Source organism: Apodemus sylvaticus, chromosome 2 (genome assembly GCF_947179515.1).
Source record: "Apodemus sylvaticus chromosome 2, mApoSyl1.1, whole genome shotgun sequence".
Classification (NCBI taxonomy): Eukaryota; Metazoa; Chordata; class Mammalia; order Rodentia; family Muridae; genus Apodemus; species Apodemus sylvaticus.
In genome coordinates this window covers 55363684-55382475 of record NC_067473.1, presented here as the reverse complement: position 1 = coordinate 55382475, position 18792 = coordinate 55363684, and positions in this window count along the sequence as shown.

Genomic DNA, 18792 nt, shown 5'->3' with positions numbered 1-18792 from the left:
TTTCCAAGCCATCTATTCTTGGCTCCTCTTCATTTGAAAACAAAAAGAGGTCAGTCAGTGGAACACTCCTCTGCAAGAGAATGAGGTATTTTTAATTATGCATTTTTATAAATAGATAAGAAGATATTTAAATGAACACATGCGGCTCCATTCCCAGTGATGCTGCGGTCCTCCCTCTGCCCTCACCCTGGTCGCCATGGTTTCTCGCATATCATTCCCTGTTTCCTATATGCAAACAAATACAAACAGACAGCACTTCCCTCTCCACACCTCAAGTCTGCTTGATCTTCCACCTCACATTTTCAACCTGCCAATACATCCTGAGGGTTGAGAAGGATGCTCCATGGTAGAATATTTTTTTTAGTATGTGCTAGACCCTATATTCAATCCAGACTCCCACAAACCAAAGTAAAATGTCCGTCCCAGAACACATCTTGAGAAGATCTCCTATGGGAAGGTACAACGTAAACACAGGACATGATGACATGATAAGAACATTATAAAGTCTTGTCCTGCCACTGAAAGAATATAATTATGTGAGGGAATATATATGTTAAGTAACCTGAGTAAGCCGTTCTACAATGTATACATACACCAAAATATAGTGTATACCACAAAGATGTATGACTTTAGTCAACCAAGAAAATTACCTGAAGATAATATTTTAAAAAATGAACAAATAAATAAAATGGAGAACCCAGCCCTATCCCTTAATCTAATGTTCATTATGTCACCCTAGTCAGGGAATCTGAGATTGGCTACTGTAAAGGATTTGTCATCGGGGCATCAAAACCTGCTTCTTCTTTTGCTGGGAATCACATTGTGTCCCTTACCTCACCCTCCATGCTGGTGCTGCTGTTGCTGTGGCTGCTGGGGCTCCATCTCAGAGCCTTACATGCACATCCAACCATCGAGTGACTCCCAAAACCAAGGCTGTATTTTAATTTTCCCCTTGGCTGGGTGTGGACACACCACCGAATTACAGCAGATAAATATAAGCAGAGGACATGAGAACCACCTCTCGGTGCAGCCCAAACTCATAGCCCCAATACACCACGTTCTCTCACACTTGCCAGCGGTTTGGTAACATCTAGAAAAGACTCTGTAGGCTGCACATTTGAAGATGGAAGAGTCAAAGAGAGAGAGAAAGCCTGGGGTCTTTGAACTGCTGCTAGAAAGAGTACTACACATCTTGGGTGCTACATGATAAAAGGGCCTTCCCATAGTCTTGAGTCATCAGATCACATTTTAGGTAGACAACAGCAGTCAGTCCTGTCTTCACCAACACAGACAGCAAACAGTGAGCACCTGTAGCCCATCCTTCTGTCTGTGTGAGTCTCTCAGCATTCTAGATATCTGGGATCTCACAAGAACTTCCACTAGACTGTGAGCTCCTGTGGGAAGTGATTACCATTCCTGTTCATATCCTTAGTACCTAGAGGCATATAGTGGGTGTTCAGTAAACCCTCCAAATCCTTTTGGAGGAGTGACTGGATCCTGGACCTCCTACAGGGACAGTGGCTCACTTTACTACCCTATCAGTTAGTTTGCTGTGACCCCTACTGCTTTTTTGCTATTGTCCCTTGATCAGGCAGTTATGTTTTGTCAGCTTGAAATATTAGAACATTATTAATATGGCGCTAAACCCCACCACCCTCTAACTTATACTGCTTTCTTCTTGTTCTTTTCAGGCACACAGAATAAATCTAAGCTGTCTTCAAGACAGCTCTTCCAACTACTTGACAACGCCTCCTCCTACCTCTCCCATAATAAACCCTCTGGGCTCCAGGCTAAGCAGTCTTCTGTCCTTCAACCTCCTAAGATTGCCATGACTGGAACTCTTATCACTGTTCTGCACTCCCCTATAAAAACTTGGGGCTGTCACTGTCCCCTCTTCAACCAGTACTCACAGTGGAGGACCATCCTCTTGGAATGGACTGACTCACCCATGGTGGGCCACCTGTCCCTCTCAACTAGGACTCCGTATATGAATTAAAGCAGTTCACTGATTTAAACCGTCTTAGAGGCAGCTATGTGGCCTGGAGATTCAGCTAAGCTTTCTATCTAACTTGCTGTCTCTTCTCCCTATCACAGGAAGAAGTCCCCTGCCACCAATCCACACACCACTATGCAATCTTAAGACTCGTCACTTCTCCTCTCTTGTATGAAAACTGAGATGGCTGGGCCACGCAATGATTGAGGTTTGCTTTTCCCTCAGAAATCCCTTGTGTGTAGAGCAGGAAATTCTGGGAAAGTGCATGGGCTCTGACGTAGGATCTCTCACCCATAGAGCAACTGGAGTGTAAATCTGCCCAGAGACAGCAAGCTTGGCAAACAACATGAAAAACAACAGGTAGTTTTTTTCTCAGCCTCAGCCATCTTAAACTGACATATACCCAGTGATGTCTGGACACTGCCATCAGTCAGGAGTATATACTAGAGACAATGGACCACTGTTACCACAGCACCAGCCAACAGTGACGAAGCACATTGGGGTGTAGCTCCTGGAATCGTAGATCTGGGGAATATACTGCCCACACTTTTTAAGCTCAAGAAACAACGACCATTTCAAACTACTGATAGCCTAGTTGGGTGCATTACCGATTTCTTCTTTTTCATTTACACATTGTATAAGCATACGCACCTCCGAAGACCCTCAACTACTGGGTCAAAAGTGCGGTTTGCTAGGGGCATGAGATCATGTCTGTATATCTCTTGCCCTTGGACAAGTTCTTATAAAGCAGACATCTTGCTTGTTTTTAGCTGATTAATTTTTCTTGCTGTTTCTGCTGGCTAGCCCTCCCCACCACCACCACCCACACTTCTGAGGCTGGGTCCACTTCCCACCTCAGAACAAGATTCTGCACATTATTATTTGACCTCCTTTGAAAACCTCATTGCTAGCTTTCTAACCTGATCTGGGCACATTCCCCATCGGGGCCTGCATTTCCTGTGGATGATGAGTTGGTTTCCTAGGTGACAGAGGAAAGGAATAGACCTGTTAGCTTGTGGCTTCTGACTCACTCTCTGCAATGGACGTCACAGCATCCTGGCTGAATAAGTGGATGCTGATAATAAGCCTGAGCTGAAGGTAGCAGGGGGCCTAATGGTTAAGACAATCGAGCTGAACCAGCTCGCCCTCCCACGAGGCAAGCCAACAGACCCCATACATGCTGGATCTGAAGAAACAAACAGCAAATCCCAGACCTCTGAGCCCAGTCCTTTATAAATCCACAGTGGAATTCTGTTCTGCAATGATCTCTGTACCGTTTGCTTTTCTGGGACGTGGAAGAGACAGGATTCTCTAATGAAATGGCCCATGAAGGCCAACAGGAGAGGTAGCAACAAACCAAACACTCAAATTCAGTTTACTGAGATGACAGCTGTCTTTAAATTTTCACAGTTGTTCCCAAAGGGGTAAATAAACCCTCAATGGCCCAATCAGTCATGAGAGACCACAATGAAAAATGACAGATTCATCTTCAGAAAAGTTAGATATTATAAAACTTAGAGGCAAGGACACACACACACACACACACACACACACACACTTACATTTCAACTCCTTCTTTTTCTGTCAACTCATCCCAGCACTGCACAAGGCAATGAAAGCCGTGTGGAACCAAAAACCTGAAGCGTTCCTTTGTTCTTCGAGCCCCAGTCAGAGGAGGCTCAATGGATTCTTAAGATTCTTGAATCCCTTAAATGACCAGCAAACCTAAAGTTCCTTACAGGCGATAAAGCATCTTGTTTTTCTCAGGGGCCTTGAGGGGTACTTTAAATAGCACGAGCAAGCATCTGAATGAATTAGACAGCAAATGTAGGTTAGCTTTATTTAGACAGATAAAGAAGCAGAGAAAGTCGTCTGGTTCAAGGGCAGTGCAGCCTGACATGACAGCGTTTCTCAGAGGAGGAGGAGCTGCTCTGGGAGAGAGAGGTATTTTGGGTAAAGAGCAAAGTTCCTTTGTAATCTCCAGGGACAGAGATGTTACACTCTTCAGCACACACACAAGCAAGTTTTAAGAATGGCCAGCTAGTCACCAAAGGAAAGAGCTATAGATTTGCTATGTAAAATGGGGCATAACACGTCTGAGTTCACCTTTTCCCCTGTTCCTAGGGGACATCATCAGAAAAAGATAAGTTTCTTAGAACATAAGCTGGGCCAGGGCGTGCCTTCAGCTTCTGGGAAGCAAGACTTCAGATCTGCAGCAATGTCCCCTAGTTCCCATACAGGGTTAGTTACAGTCTCCCTGGGAGACCAAACCATGAGGATGCTCAAGTCCATTATGCAGAATGGCATGCTATGTGTACACATCCTATGTACATCTTCCTGCGTATTTTAAATCCTCTTTAGATACCCTGTAATACCTCATATCATACAAATGTATAACTCTTGTGATGCTAAACTTTCCAGGAATAATATGAAAATAAATCATGAATGTTCAGGATATATGCAATGCCTCCCCACCTTCCCCCACTGCTGCTGCTGCCCCTCATTGTTATTGGTTGAATCCGAGGATGCAGGATCCATGGATACTGTGGGCAAAGTAAACATCCAGATGGAGGGCCTCAGGAGATACATACGCAATGGTGTGGGGACATTCATGCATTCACAATAAGTAAGTGCTTGAGAAAACAAGTCAATAAATAGGTCTGGGTTTTTCCTGCTCCTTTTCCTCCGCACCTTTCTCTCTGAGATTATCCTCTGGAATGGTTGCTCCTTTATACATGTGTTCCGAAAGTAAATGATGGACAGAAGGTAGGAGCTCTAGGAGAAAAGTTAACATTCTGGTTTGTACCACGATGTTCATGGCATCATCCTTAAATCTTTGCTGGTTTCTTCTCAGTCCGCAAAAGTCAAATGTGTTTTACAGTTCAGGAGCTGCTCCCCAGTTGTAATTTTAAAATGAAAAAAAAAAAGACATTAGATTCATTCATTTGAATACATTATAATTCTGAATAATTAATTTTTGAGAAAACCAATTTCTTCCCAAAGCATAAATTTGTGTTTCTAAAGTAACACTGAATTTACACTTATGAAAAAAAAAATCTTGGAAAAACATTCTAGCAAGCAAACAAACAAACAAACTCTAAACCAAATGTTTAGCAACTTAGTTTTCTTTTTTATTTATTGGTTTAAGTTATACATGTATATGGGGCAAAAGCTCTGTATTAGGGAGCACAGGCGACCACAGAGGACAGAGGCGGTCGAGCACCTGATTTGGGTGTTGCAGATGGTTGTACGGCATCATGTTGGTGCTGAGAAGAGTCCTCAGGAGAGCAACACTCGCATAAGCACTGTTAAAGCACTGTGCACTCGCATAAGCACTGTTAAACCACTGCCGTTTCTCCAGCCGGGTGTTTTTTGATTTTTTTCCTTTTGCTTTTCCTTTTCTTTTTGCTTTTCCTTTTTCTTGTTCTGTTCTTTAGAGAACACAGGTTCAGCTCAGCTCTCAGCACCTACTTGCTGCTGGGTTACAACAGTCTGTAACTCCATTTCCTGGGATTCAACACCCTCTTCTGGTTTCTGAGGGCACCAGGCATGCATGTACATGGTGTATATAAATTCACACAGGCAAAGCACTTATATACATAAAAATAAAATAAAATAAAATAAAATAAAATAAAATAAAATAAAATAAAAATGTCAAAGTTATCACTTCTGAAAACCACACATCTTTACAGACTACCAAAGCGGTGTCACAGTGAAAGTGATATAACCCTGTTGTGAAGCCGGACCTATGCTCTGAGTTGGGTATCCATACATGCTTTCTGTTTCATGCATATCTTCCTTCAATAGCTATCAATGAAATACCCACCACATGCAGAGAAAGCAAGGGTTCCTTAGAATTCGCCTTCTTCCTCACTGTCCACTCTTTTCTGCCTGATTGGCCCCTCTCCACTCTGTCCACCCGAGCTCCTCTCCAGTTACTCCTGCTGGTCCTACAGCACAGGCTAAAAATGTATCCAGCGGGGAAGTACTGTTTGCACCGTAGCCAAAGTCTACTTAACTCGCCTCATTCGCTGCCAAGATCTCAACATCCTTTTAACTCTTTGTGACACTGGCAGATGGGCTAATCATCTGAGGCCACTCCAGTTCTAGGAGCGTGACAGACTGCCAATAGGTATGACTATTTCTGAAGTAACATATTCAGAAGACTTTTCTGAGGCCTGGATACCAAGTATATTCAAAAGCTGTATCAACCTTTTATAAAACTGTCTTGCCTAAAGCCAAATCCTAGAACCTTTCACATGTGTAGTTACCAGAATCTAATCAGAAGGAAACGTAACTATTCACTTCTTAATAAAGAGATTAACATTTTTACTTGAACCAAGATAATGACTGTAGTAACACCCATGAGAGTGGGCTCTCTCTCTCTCTCTCTCTCTCTCTCTCTCTCTCTCTCTCTCTCTCTCACACACACACACACACACACACACACACACACACACACACACGCATGCACTCTGACGTCACTAGTCACATTATTATTGTTAGGATGTGTTTGTTAGAACTTCTCAGTGTGTGCTAATAATGAGGTTAAGTGATGCAATTTCATAACCTGTTTTTAATATTTCTAAGTTCTGCAGAATAAAACATTTACATGGAGGGACAGAGCTAAGTTGTAATCAGTTGCTGATACAAAAAACAAGCAAACAAAGTACGGGGTATGTAACTGTTAAGATAATGACATCTTCCTTCTCTGTTTTCTTGTGGTCTTCATGCTTGCTTTGCTAAATATGATTTCAGTAATTTCATGTCACTATAAAGAAGAAAGTACTGTAACAGTGCGGGCCCAGGCAAAGTCAGACTCACACTTTTTATTTTTATTTTGTGACATTTGTGTCTCTTCAGCATGACCCTGGCAGTCTGCCTCTCTCATGATGCAACTTCCTGCTCTGTTTCTGTTTTGGCCAGTGATTGTTTCAGGCTCTTCTTCTTCTTCCAACAGTTTGCCTGTGAGGTGCTTCACTGCCTCTTTGTTTTCTGTAGTTCCATTTCTGCCTTCTGTGGCTCTCCTACACAAAATATCTAGTACCCCACCCAAATGGACACTCATGCATGGGCTCACACACACACACACACACTCACTCACACACACATGCATATACACACATATACACACATACACACATACATATACACACATATATATATACACACACACTCACATACATATAAACACACAGACAGACTCACACATATACACACACTCACACACACATACACTCACACATACATATAAACACACTCACACACATACACTCATACACACACACACACACACACACACACACACACACACACACAGCCTAGACTCTTCCATCCCCACCCTGGGACTCCCACTACTCCAGCTGTTTGCTGGCTCTGTGGACGAAAGCAGTGGCTTCTCATGTCAGTTCTGTGATCAGAATGGGTGCCAAGGAAGCTAGAAACACTTAGGGATCTTGGACCAAGAAGAAGCTGGCCGCACAGATTAGGGATGACAGAGGTAAAGGCTTCAAGCTGTCTGTCAGGGGAAGAGCAGAAGTAACTGGACTTGGGTTCCTTCTCCTGACAGACACGCACTGCTTCCTCAAGGCTCAGCTCACCACTCTTTGGAACTTTGCCTAAGACACCACTGTCTCTGACTCGGCCTCCTGCAATCCTGGTTTTGATATTTTCTCTCCCTTCTGCCAACAAGCCATTAGGTTAGGATGTTTAGAAGCACAGACTTTCGTTGCCTCCGCTTTAACCTTAGTAGTTGCTACATAGTGTACTCAAAGCATGAGCAGAATCCATGCTCCCCTCTCACGAGAAAAAGTGCCTGACTGGTGAAGGAGAGAGACAGGAGTGTCCTTATTGGCATCCCTTCTAAGATTGGCAGAGAGAAGTTGGCCTCACACCAGCGGCTAAAGGTAAAAGTAAAATAGCCACAAATAGTGCTGCCCGGTGCCTCGGCATCCTCACCTCACGTCTTCTAGCGATGAATAGGTCAATGCTACCCCACAAGAGTAGTCAGGCACGATGGTACACACCTTTGACCCCAGCGCTGGGGAAAGAGGCAGGCTGTGAGTTCACCATGAGTTTAAGGTCAACCTGAACCAACTATCAAGTTCCAGACTAGCCAAGGCTACATAGTGAGACCCTGCCTCAAAAAAAACAAATAAATAATATAAATAAATAAAAAAGGAGTCTCTCGAAACCTTGCAAGATCAAGTCAGAAGAAGCAGTCTTTGTACAGAGGAAGATCACCCTTGCAAATGGACACGCATCCTACAGCCTTTAAATCGATGGGTGAGGTCCACATCTCAGAGTATAATGTGTCAATATTTAAGGGTTCCTGAGTATAAAGAGAAGGTAAGGATAAGAGGGAACTGTGTCCTTCTCCTCTTGCTTTCTATCATATTAAAATCCCGTAATGCTCATTACAAAGGTGAACCCTGGTCCTCATGGTGGGTTTGTGGGTAGGATTTCTGGTGGTGAGCACATGCACCAGAGCCTGAAAACTTTGAGGATCTGAACCATGGATCCTGTCATGGTAAATGAGGATGTCTTTGATCTCCTCCTTCCAAGCCTTGTCCACCTATTTCTTATCACAGGCCACCATGACTGGAGAGATGTACTGATGGGATATATCTGGGCCAGATGACCACAACCCTCCACACAGACCTGGATGTCCAGGTTAGCAGACTGATTCAAGAGTCTGCCAGTCCGCAGGTCTGGGGGACCGCTCACCTTGGCCAGACCACGCGCCTGTTAGCAGTATGTTATAGCTGTAGCGGCTTTTACAGTGGACCCTGGGGCAGCAAGACTACAAGCCTGGGTGTACTCCCTGTGTAAAGGGCTCAATTCTTTAATGGAAAGATCCCAGTTTAATTTACACTTAGACCATAAATGGTTTTATTATCTTCCTTGTGCACATGGAGAAAGTAGGGGTTGCAAAAATCAGAATTAGGAAGGAATCCTCTTCCAAAAGGATGCAGAACTAAGATTTGAACCTGTCTGTTACTCCCAAGAGCTATTTCCTGTTTGCTTATTTGTCTGGATTTTGTTTTGTTTTCCTTTGTTACAAGTATGTGTCACCAAGTCTAACTCCAAGAGCTTTTAAGAGACAAACAGCTTTTTAACAGGACTGTAAAACAAAGACTGGTCAAGGAGTGCAGCTCAGTGGTTCAATATTTAGCGTGTGTGAGGTCCTGAGTTGGCTCCCCAGCCCCCAAAAGATGGAATATTATTTGGGCACTGTGGGTCACATCTGACACTGGACAGTGTGGGAGGGACGGGAACATGATCTTTCATTCAGAGGACTGCTTATCAAGGCTGAGAAGTTGACACATGTTTGCTGGCTGAACAACACAAAGAAACAGGGTTTGGGGGAAAGGGCTTCAAGAGAACTGGAGGAAGGGACCACTTGGCTTGCAGGGAATCCAGGGAACACGGGAAGGCAGCTCAGAGCTGTGTCGGGAGCAAGCCCAGGAGCTGGGGCACTGCAGAGTGTTATACTGCAGGGTGGAAGGGTTCAAATCAGTTCAGCCGAGTTTAGCTTGGGGCTGGGATAGCTGAAGGTGAAGTGGGGAGGGGCGGAGCCAGATCACAGAAGCTTCCGCAGAAGCCAGAAGCATCTGAACTAGAAATGGGGACTTATTGGGAGGTTTTTCAGTAGAGAAGGCAACAATCCGATTATAGTCTTAATTAAAGCATCCCCAAAGTATCCATCCTGACTCCTGTACACAAAGCTTACAAAGCAGAAAGATATAGGAAGTCAGTATTCTTAAGACAAAACTACAATCATCAACAAAACCCTGACAAAACGCAGAAGCCTGCTTACTTCTGAGGAAAGGCAGCCAAGCCCCCCACCTTCCCTCTTCCTCAGCCAGGAATGGCACCATTTTCCTGACTGGAGATCATTCACCAAAAACAAAAAACAAAACAAAACAAAACCCCTAGGGCAACAAATTCAATCTCTCCTCCCCTCAGAGAAAAAAATTCCAGCTGGGAAATGACAGTCCCTTCCTCTCCTTCCTGTTGGGCGGTCAGCCCAGGGAAGACTGCTGCCCGGTTCTCACCTCCATGTACCAGACCCACTCACTGGAATGGGAACAGGATCCTGATGGCTTAATTGAGTTAAAAGGGAAAGTGCTGGTCCTCTAAAAGCCTCCTCGATGCCTGATGCCTTCAATGGCTTCGGAGAGGCACTCAGGGCTCTGAAAAACCTTGTGGTGGTGGCGGAGGCTCAGTCCCTGGGTTAGGGAAAAGCAAAGTGAATTTCCCATAGTGCAGAATTCAGGAGCACTGAGAGCCAGCTGCCCGAGCCGGCACAAACGGCTTGTTTACATTTTTCTCTTGGGCTGAAACCCATCTATTTAAACTTTAACCAGAGGCAATTATAAACCCAGGAAAGCCAGACATGGCAGCCTGCACAGGACGCGAGTTGGATGCCAGCAGTCTGGCACTGAGTCGGAAGGAAGAGAGGAGTATTTTGAGACAGGGGTCGAGGAAGAAGCAGAGAGATCTGAAAGTAAAAGGTATCCCTTCGGGGCTGGTCCTCAGAAGCGGCCCAGAGAAGATTGGTGTGGAGGCAGCAGGGCAGGCTGGAGACAGGATTCTGAACACCTACTCACGATGAGCTTGCCATCTTCCTAGGCTGAGAATGGCCCCTTCCTCCTGATTCTGGAGACCATCTATTCCCATTTCAAGGTGCTTTGGGTTTTTCCCTGGTTCCTAGGCAGCCATTTTCTTACTGAGCTGTGATTTGGTAAGAGAGGCAGGGTGTGTATGGGGGGTGTGTGTGTGTGCAGCTCCGGAGGCCATTTTGGTAAGGATAGTAACCTCATTCATGAGGGCTCTGGCCTCAAGACTTAATAAACACCTTTGTTTCCTTCCTGGGCCAAAGTGCATCTATCTGCACTGGTGTTGGCAGCATAGTGAAGATTGTCCTCCCAAAAGGGCAAGCAAATTTCCCCAGCAAAACCCTCCTGGGAACCTTGGTGATCAGCCTAGTGGTCTAGGGTATGCTCAAGTTGACCAAGGCCCCCACTAATGCCTAGAGGGAACTCATCTGATGGCTTGATATGGGTGAATCCTATGAGCCAGTACAGAGACTCAAAGCTACAGCTCCCAAGTTGATGTTTTATACTGAATTCCAGGTCTCTGGTGGGCTGGTCAATCAGGGCCAATTTTTTGATACATTATAAGAATTTGAGGAGCAAGGTGCTTTAATTCAAGCACTTGGGAGAAAGTAGTGCTTGGCAGGTAGATAGATATCTATGAGTTTGAGTCCAATCCGGTCCATGTAGTGTGTTCTAGGCCAGTCAAGGGTACATAGCAAGATGAAACCCTCCCAAAATCCAAACTAAAACTATGGAAAAAATACAATCCATCCTCCCACATTCATTTGAAAAATCTTACTACCAAAGTGGTGGCATTAGCTGTAGGGCCTTTATGTATTAATATTATTACATTATGAGGCCAGGGCTCTCATGAAAGAAGTTAGTACCTTTAATAAAATGGCCCCAGAGTGCTGCCTTCTCTTCCCACTATGTAAGGGTCAAGAAAGAATATGGATGTCTATGAACCAGAAAGCTGGACCTCATCAGATACAGAACCTGCCAGTGCCTTGCTGTTAACCCTCCAGCCCCGGAACCATAAGAAATACATTCTGTGGGTCATGAATCTCCCAATCTACAGTGTTCTGTTACAGCAGCCCAAAGCACTAATGCACTAATCAATCCCTCCCACGTCAAAGAGCCTGATGCTACTCCTAGGATGCTCATGCTGCCTCTGGTTTTTAAACTTCTTGGTTTTGTTGTCTTTAGAAAGATACTCATACATCATGCAGAAGACAAGCCTTAACTCAGATGTTATCAGCTAATTTCTTAGCAGGATTCACTTTCTGCTCATTTTGACACCAGAGCCCTGTGGGAGGAAGCTCTGGGTGGGCAGAGGCCCTGGGAATTACTAGTAGGAAGCAGACAGTGTAACAATGAGACATCCACACAAGCACAGGGAGGAACAGCCCAAGGTCTTCCTGACTTTCTGTAAATCCTCTTCGCAGTTCCCAGTTCTCGCCAGGAGAAGCCATTTGGGGTTCAGCCAGAAGAACACAGGTAAAGTTGGAGGGTTAGCCAAGCACCTCGTGATGTCCAAGGTCCTGGTTATGGTCTTCCAGGGTAAACAGGCCAAGGTCATGGGCTTCTTTCCAGACCAGTTTGCTACCCTCACCGGAAGGTCTGTCCTGCAGCTCTGAACCACTTTCTTGACTCCAGCCAATCATCTAAAAAATTCATGATCTTGTTCCCAAGAGCCTGGATGGCTGCTTGCAAACTCATGCTGACTGGTGACAGGTCTCAGGGGAATGCCTTTGTTTACGTGGGTGCAGGGCACTTCTTACAAGGATGATAACACCACTGCTGAAATTTTAGTTCTTCTAAGTTTATATGTAGACACTATTTTCTCATTATCTGGTTCCTGGAAAGAAAGGTCAGATTCCATGTCTTCTGTAGGGTGGAGCCTTATTCTTATGGCTGTCAATGGGTGTGTCAAGAACTGCCCAAAAGGTTCAGAGGTATACTCATTGCCCAACACGAGATAGTATACACTGGGGGAGACATTTCCTAAAACCAGACACGCAACTTCCAAAGGAAACCTAGGGAACTGTACAAAAAAAGAAAGGCAGCAAAGATCGTCAGTTAAAAATGTGGATTCAGGAGTCTAACTTCTTCAGTTCTTTATATATATTGGATATTAGCCCTCTATCTGATGTAGGATTGGTGAAGATCTTTTCCCAATTTGTTGGTTGCCGATCTGTCCTCTTGATGGTGTCCTTTGCCTTACAGAAACTCTGTAACCTTATGAGGTCCCATTTGTCAATTCTTGCTCTTAGAGCATACGCTATTGGTGTTCTGTTCAGAAACTTTCTCCCTGTACCGATGTCCTCAAGAAGTTAGACTCCAGAAAACCGAACAACCCTATTAAAAAATGGGGTACAGAGTTAAACAAAGAATTCTCACCTGAAGAACTTCGGATGGCGGAGAAGCATCTTAAAAAATGCTCAACTTCATTAGTCATTAGGGAAATGCAAATCAAAACAACCCTAAGATTTCATCTTACACCAATCAGAATGGCTAAGATTAAAAATTCAGGAGACAGCAGGTGTTGGAGAGGGTGCGGAGAAAGAGGAACACTCCTCCACTGCTGGTGGGGTTGCAAATTGGTACAACCACTCTGGAAAGCAGTCTGGCGGTTCCTCCGAAAACTGGGCACCTCACTTCCAGAAGATCCTGCTATACCACTCCTGGGCATATACCCAGAGGATTCCCCACCATGTAATAAGGATACATGCTCTACTATGTTCATAGCAGCCCTATTTATAATTGCCAGATGCTGGAAAGAACCCAGGTATCCCTCAACAGAAGAGTGGATACAAAAAATGTGGTATATCTACACAATGGAGTACTATTCAGCCATTAGAAACAATGAATTCATGAAATTCTTAGGCAAATGGATGGAGCTAGAGAACATCATACTAAGTGAGGTAACCCAGACTCAAAAGGTGAATCATGGTATGCACTCACTAATAAGTGGTTATTAACCTAGAAAACTGGAATACCCAAAACATAATCCACACATCAAATGAGATACAAGAAGAAAGCAGGAGTGGTCCCTGGTTCTGGAAAGACTCAGTGAAACAGTATTTGGCAAAACCAGAACGGGGAACTGGGAAGGGGTGGGAGGGAGGACAGGGGAAGAGAAGGGGGCTTACGGGACTTTCGGGGAGTGGGGGGGGCTAGAAAAGGGGAAATCATTTGAAATGTAAATAAATTATATCGAATAAAAAAAAAGAATGAAAAAAAATGTGGATTCAGGATATTAACTGTAGAGCTGAATCCCCTTCCCAAGACCTCAGTTTCTTATCCACAAAATTCAGATAATAGTAATTCTCAATTCCCAGAGTTGTTGTATGGGAGATCTGAGTTATAAAATGCATAGAGGTATGCCTGCTACATAGCTTTGGATGGTGTGATGGTTGAGTTTGTCAATGTGGCACAACCTAGAATCATCTGGGATGAGAATCTTAATGGAGAGTTAGTTATGTTGGGTTGGCCTATGGACATAGTTGTGTGGGGGCGGGTCTTAATTAAATTAGTTGATATGGAAAGTATCAGCCCACTATGGGCAGCGCCATTCCTGAGGCCTTGACCTGAGTAAGCGTGGAGGAACTGAGCTGGTGACAAACAAGCACATAATCATGCATGCACGCATTCCTCTGCTTTTGACTGTGGATGTGATATGGCTAGCTGTTTTAAGTTGCTGCTACCTTGACTTCCCTGCCATGATGTATTATATATAACCTGGCATTGTGAGCAAAAACAAACCCTTTCTCCCCTAAGTTGCTTTTTGTCAGGTTATTTCTCACAGCACCCAAAATCAAACTAGAAGGGATAGGGAATGTAACATCTTAAAAAGTAACATAACTAAATAGCCAGGCCTGGAGACTGTGGTTGGTTCTATGATGATCATGGTCTTCTGTTAGTTCCCACAATAGCATGAAGAGACACAGAAAGATCTCTGATATGTTTTGCCCCCAGAGAGGTTCCATTCTGAATTCTGACAAATTCTGCAAGCAGGACGCAAAACAAATAGAGCTGACAAGAATCTCTGCCCTATGCCTGTCCTAGAAACAAGATGCTCTCCTTGGAATCCCTCTCAGCTCAGGGACCCATACATCACTAAATACTGCCCCCTCTGGACACCCTGCACCAAGCCAGGTTCCAAAACAGATCACAGTCCTACTGGGGGTACAGGAATGGGGAGGGGGTGCCAGTAGGTGGTAAAAAAAAAAAGAAAGACCACACCAGAGGAAAGCAAACACACCAGGAAAAAAAAGTAGAAAAGCCAAAGAAAGTACAAGGAAACATTTTTGTGTCTCTCTATTTTTGGCTAAGTTGGGGGAAAAATAAGCACAGGAGAATGAGACAGAGCCAGTGGCGGGACAAAGACAAGCGTGGATCTGCAGAAACACGCTAATTACCTCCCCCTCCTCCTGTGTGGGGCTGCAGGCAGAGCCCAGGAGCCTTAATCATGATTTCATCTCACAGCCTTTCTTCCACTCCTGTATTTTCTTACAAAGTCCACTGCAATTCTATTTTGCTTTAGGAAGTAGAAACAGGATCTATCTTTAGGACGCTGAAATGCCAACTGGGCTCAGATGCGCATCACTGGGAGTAAAGTAGAGTTGCTGTGACCAGGACAAATATCAAATCACAAATATTTGAAATTCTTCCCCTCTGTGCCCCGAGGAGAGAAGAGTCTTTGTTTGCTGAACTGGCTCCCAGAACCACTTGGCCCTTGTCCTGCAGCATGGGACGTTAGATGGGGGAGGAGAAGCCAAAGGCAGTAAAAATATTAGTCAAGTACCTACTGTATCAGGCCTTCTGTTAGATGCTAGAAAACTGAACACCACAGCCCCCTGCATATAAGAAGCCCATATTTTTATTTTTTAATATCTATTAAATATTTCCCATTTTACTCATATCTGAGGTCTTGGCAACCTAGATCACTTTCCAGCTCCATGAATCTATTTTAGGCACTCATATAAGTTAGGTGTATACAGTAACCTTTTTTTCCTGTGATTAGCTTATTTCACTCAGCGCAGAGTTCTCAAGGTTCATCCTTATCCTAATAACAAAGGAATTCCCTTCTCTGTTAAAGCTGAATGATTTAGCATCCTATGTTTACAATGTTTACTTCTCAATTCTTCTATTGGGGAGAGGGAGCTTCTACCTCTTGGCTATCATGCATAATGCTGCTAAGAACACAAGCATACAACATCTCTGGAAGGATCCTCTCCTCCTCCTCTTCCTCTTCTTCCTCCTCCTCCCCCTCCTCTTTCTCCTCCTCTTCTTCCTCTCCCTCCTCTTCCTCTTCCTCCTTCTCCTCCTTCTTTTCTTCCTCTTCCTTCTCTTCCTCTTCCTCCTCCTCCTCATCCCTCTGTTTTCTCCTCTTTCTCCTGGTCAGATCTTACTATGTGGCCTAGATTGGCCTCAGGTTTGCAATCCTCCTGCTTCAACATAAATTCATATTCCTAATATATGTATTGTCCTAAGTCTTAGAACACTTGTTCTAAGCACAAAGCAATGACTGCTGCCTATTTTGCATAGCTATAACAAAATAATAAGGCTGGGTCCCTTTATGAAGAAAGGAGATTCATTTCAATTATAGTCCTGACAGTCAAAGATCTTGCATTTGATGATAACCTTCTTGCTGAGACACTTGCAAAGTTGCACAGAATATCACATGACAAGAGACAAGATATATGTGTGTTTTCTGGCCTTTTTTTTCTTTCAAAGCCACCATACCTTGTTCAGTCATGGGGGCTACACTGAGAGAAGGCTCATCTTGATCACCTGCCAAAAGTTCCCATCTTGAAGCACTCTAGCCATGGTCATGTGAGCCACCACGCCCAGCTAAACTAACCCCAAATTTGAAAAAGATTTTATTTTACTTTTAATTGTGCAAGTGTGAGTGAGTACACACATGTGAATGCGAGTGCAACGCCCAAGTCAGATGAAGAGAGTTGGAGTTTTAAGTAGTTGTGAGTAGGCTGACCTGCATGCTGGGAAGTGAACTCAGGTTCTCTGCAAGAGCAGCACCTGTTCTTGCAACTGAACCATCTCTCTAGCCCCTAAACTAACATTCTCTTAAGAAGTATATCCTATTATATGTTTGCTATTACCCATAGGTCCAATTCTATTATTATTATTGTTGTTGTTGTTATTTCATGTGTGTGGGTGTTTTCCCTGCATGTATGTTTGTGTATCACATATATGCCTAGTGCTTGAAAAGGCCAGAAGAGGAAACCAGATCCCTTGGAACTGGAGTTATAGGCAGTTGTGAGCAGCCGTGTGGGTGCTGAGAGTCAAACTCAGGTCCTCTGGAAGAGCAGCAAGCACACTTATCTACTGAACCACCTCTTCAGCTCACCAACTCAATATCCTACATATCCAGGTAGGCCTACTTCCTGTACAGTGCGAGCACATAGTAGGAGTTCAAAAACCAGTCGTTAAACAGAATAGTTTTATACTTCTTAGTCACCACTGTTGCAGCTGTCTGCTTTACATATTTTAATAAATAAGTTTTGCAATGTTAATGACTGCTATTTTGATTATATTTACATACTAAGTTTATATAAGGAGAGTCGTACAAAAAAAAATCTAGGCCTCAATCAAAATTCATGTTCTGCATGAAATGCTACTGACAATTGCTTGCTGGGAACCAGCACCTGCCACCTCACTCCTCCTTCTCCCTTTGTTCCTCAGTTCAGGACACTGCAAAGACCTGAAGGACACTCATCGGAGGTCTCCTTGGTCCACGGGAACTTGGCTGAATGAAGCCAGGCAGAAACTTGAAATGTGGTTGGCTCAGCTTAAAGCCTTTCACAGAGCATTGTTTTGTTCAAGGCACAGGATGAACAAGGCCAAGCCCCATGTCTGGAAGAACTCACGGAACTGTTACTCTGCCTGGTCATTCTCCACTACAATTAAGCAAGAGGAGCTTAGTTTTTCTCAACCATAGAAAATAGCATTTATCACTGTTTCCCATTAGCCAGATGACAAACACGGCACCAACTACAGTGTTCAGAAGGCACTGGGAAAACTCTGAGAAGTTGTACTAGTTTCTTTCCTGCTGCTGTGATAAAATACCATGGCTATAAGTAACTCAAAGAAGAAAGAGCTATAGGAGTCTCTCCACAGCTTGGAGGGGGTAGAAGCTGAAGGATCACTTTTCAATCACATGAAAGAGAGAGGGAGGAGGAGAGGGAGAGGTGGAGAGGGAGGGAGAAAGGAGGAAGGAGAGGGAGAAGAAGGGGAGGGGGAGAAAGGGAGGGGCAGGGGAGGGGGAGAGGGAGAACCAAAAATAGTGTGAGGCTATGAATTCTCAAAGCCCATCCATGGTGATGATGTAATTCCTCCAGCAAGGCCACACCACCTCCCCAGACAGAGTCACCAAACTGGAGAGCTAAATGTTCAAGTCCATGAGCCTATGGGGGCCATCCTCATTCAAACCAGCACAGCAACACTGTGTCTGATGATAATTACTGTGGTGTCAGCAGGGGCTGAAACCACTTCTGTACTCCTTTTCAAAATGCATGGTAGACTTCAGATTTTTGCTCAAGATGGCATCTGGCATCACTGCACCTAAGGCCTGGAGGCACTTGCTCAACTCCAAACACAAAGTAGCAGCTATTGTATTTGCCTTACCATAGAAAAGTGTATGCGGCTGAATCACTTTATAAGGGACAAAAGTTCATTTAGATTAGGGGTCAGGTATTTCTGGAGCTTGAAGAGCTTGTATCTGATAATAGCCTTCCTAACTGTCAGACTCTCAGAGTAGCAACACTTAATGTCCCATAGCAAGACATGAGGTGTGTGTGTGTATGTGTGGCTGTCTGTCTGTCTGTCTGTTCTGGTTTCTCTCCTTACAAAGCCATCAGTATTAGTTTCAGGGCTCCACAACTGATGACCATATCTAATCCCAGTCAAAGGCTCTTTTTCTAAGCATTAGTTAGACTACCTTTCCATTCTGTTAATATTTCAAAATGAGGATTAAATTTCAACACACAGTCCTCTAGAGGATACATACCAACTACATCCACATCATAACAGATACTAAAATACAAAAGAAAAAAACTGGTCCAATATATTAAACTTTCCAATGGGTCAGAAATGCAAAGCAAAGACAGGGCCCTGGTTGTTCTGAGCTAGCAGAGGACACTAGAGGAGAATGGGGGGCAGAGGTGGGGGGTGAGG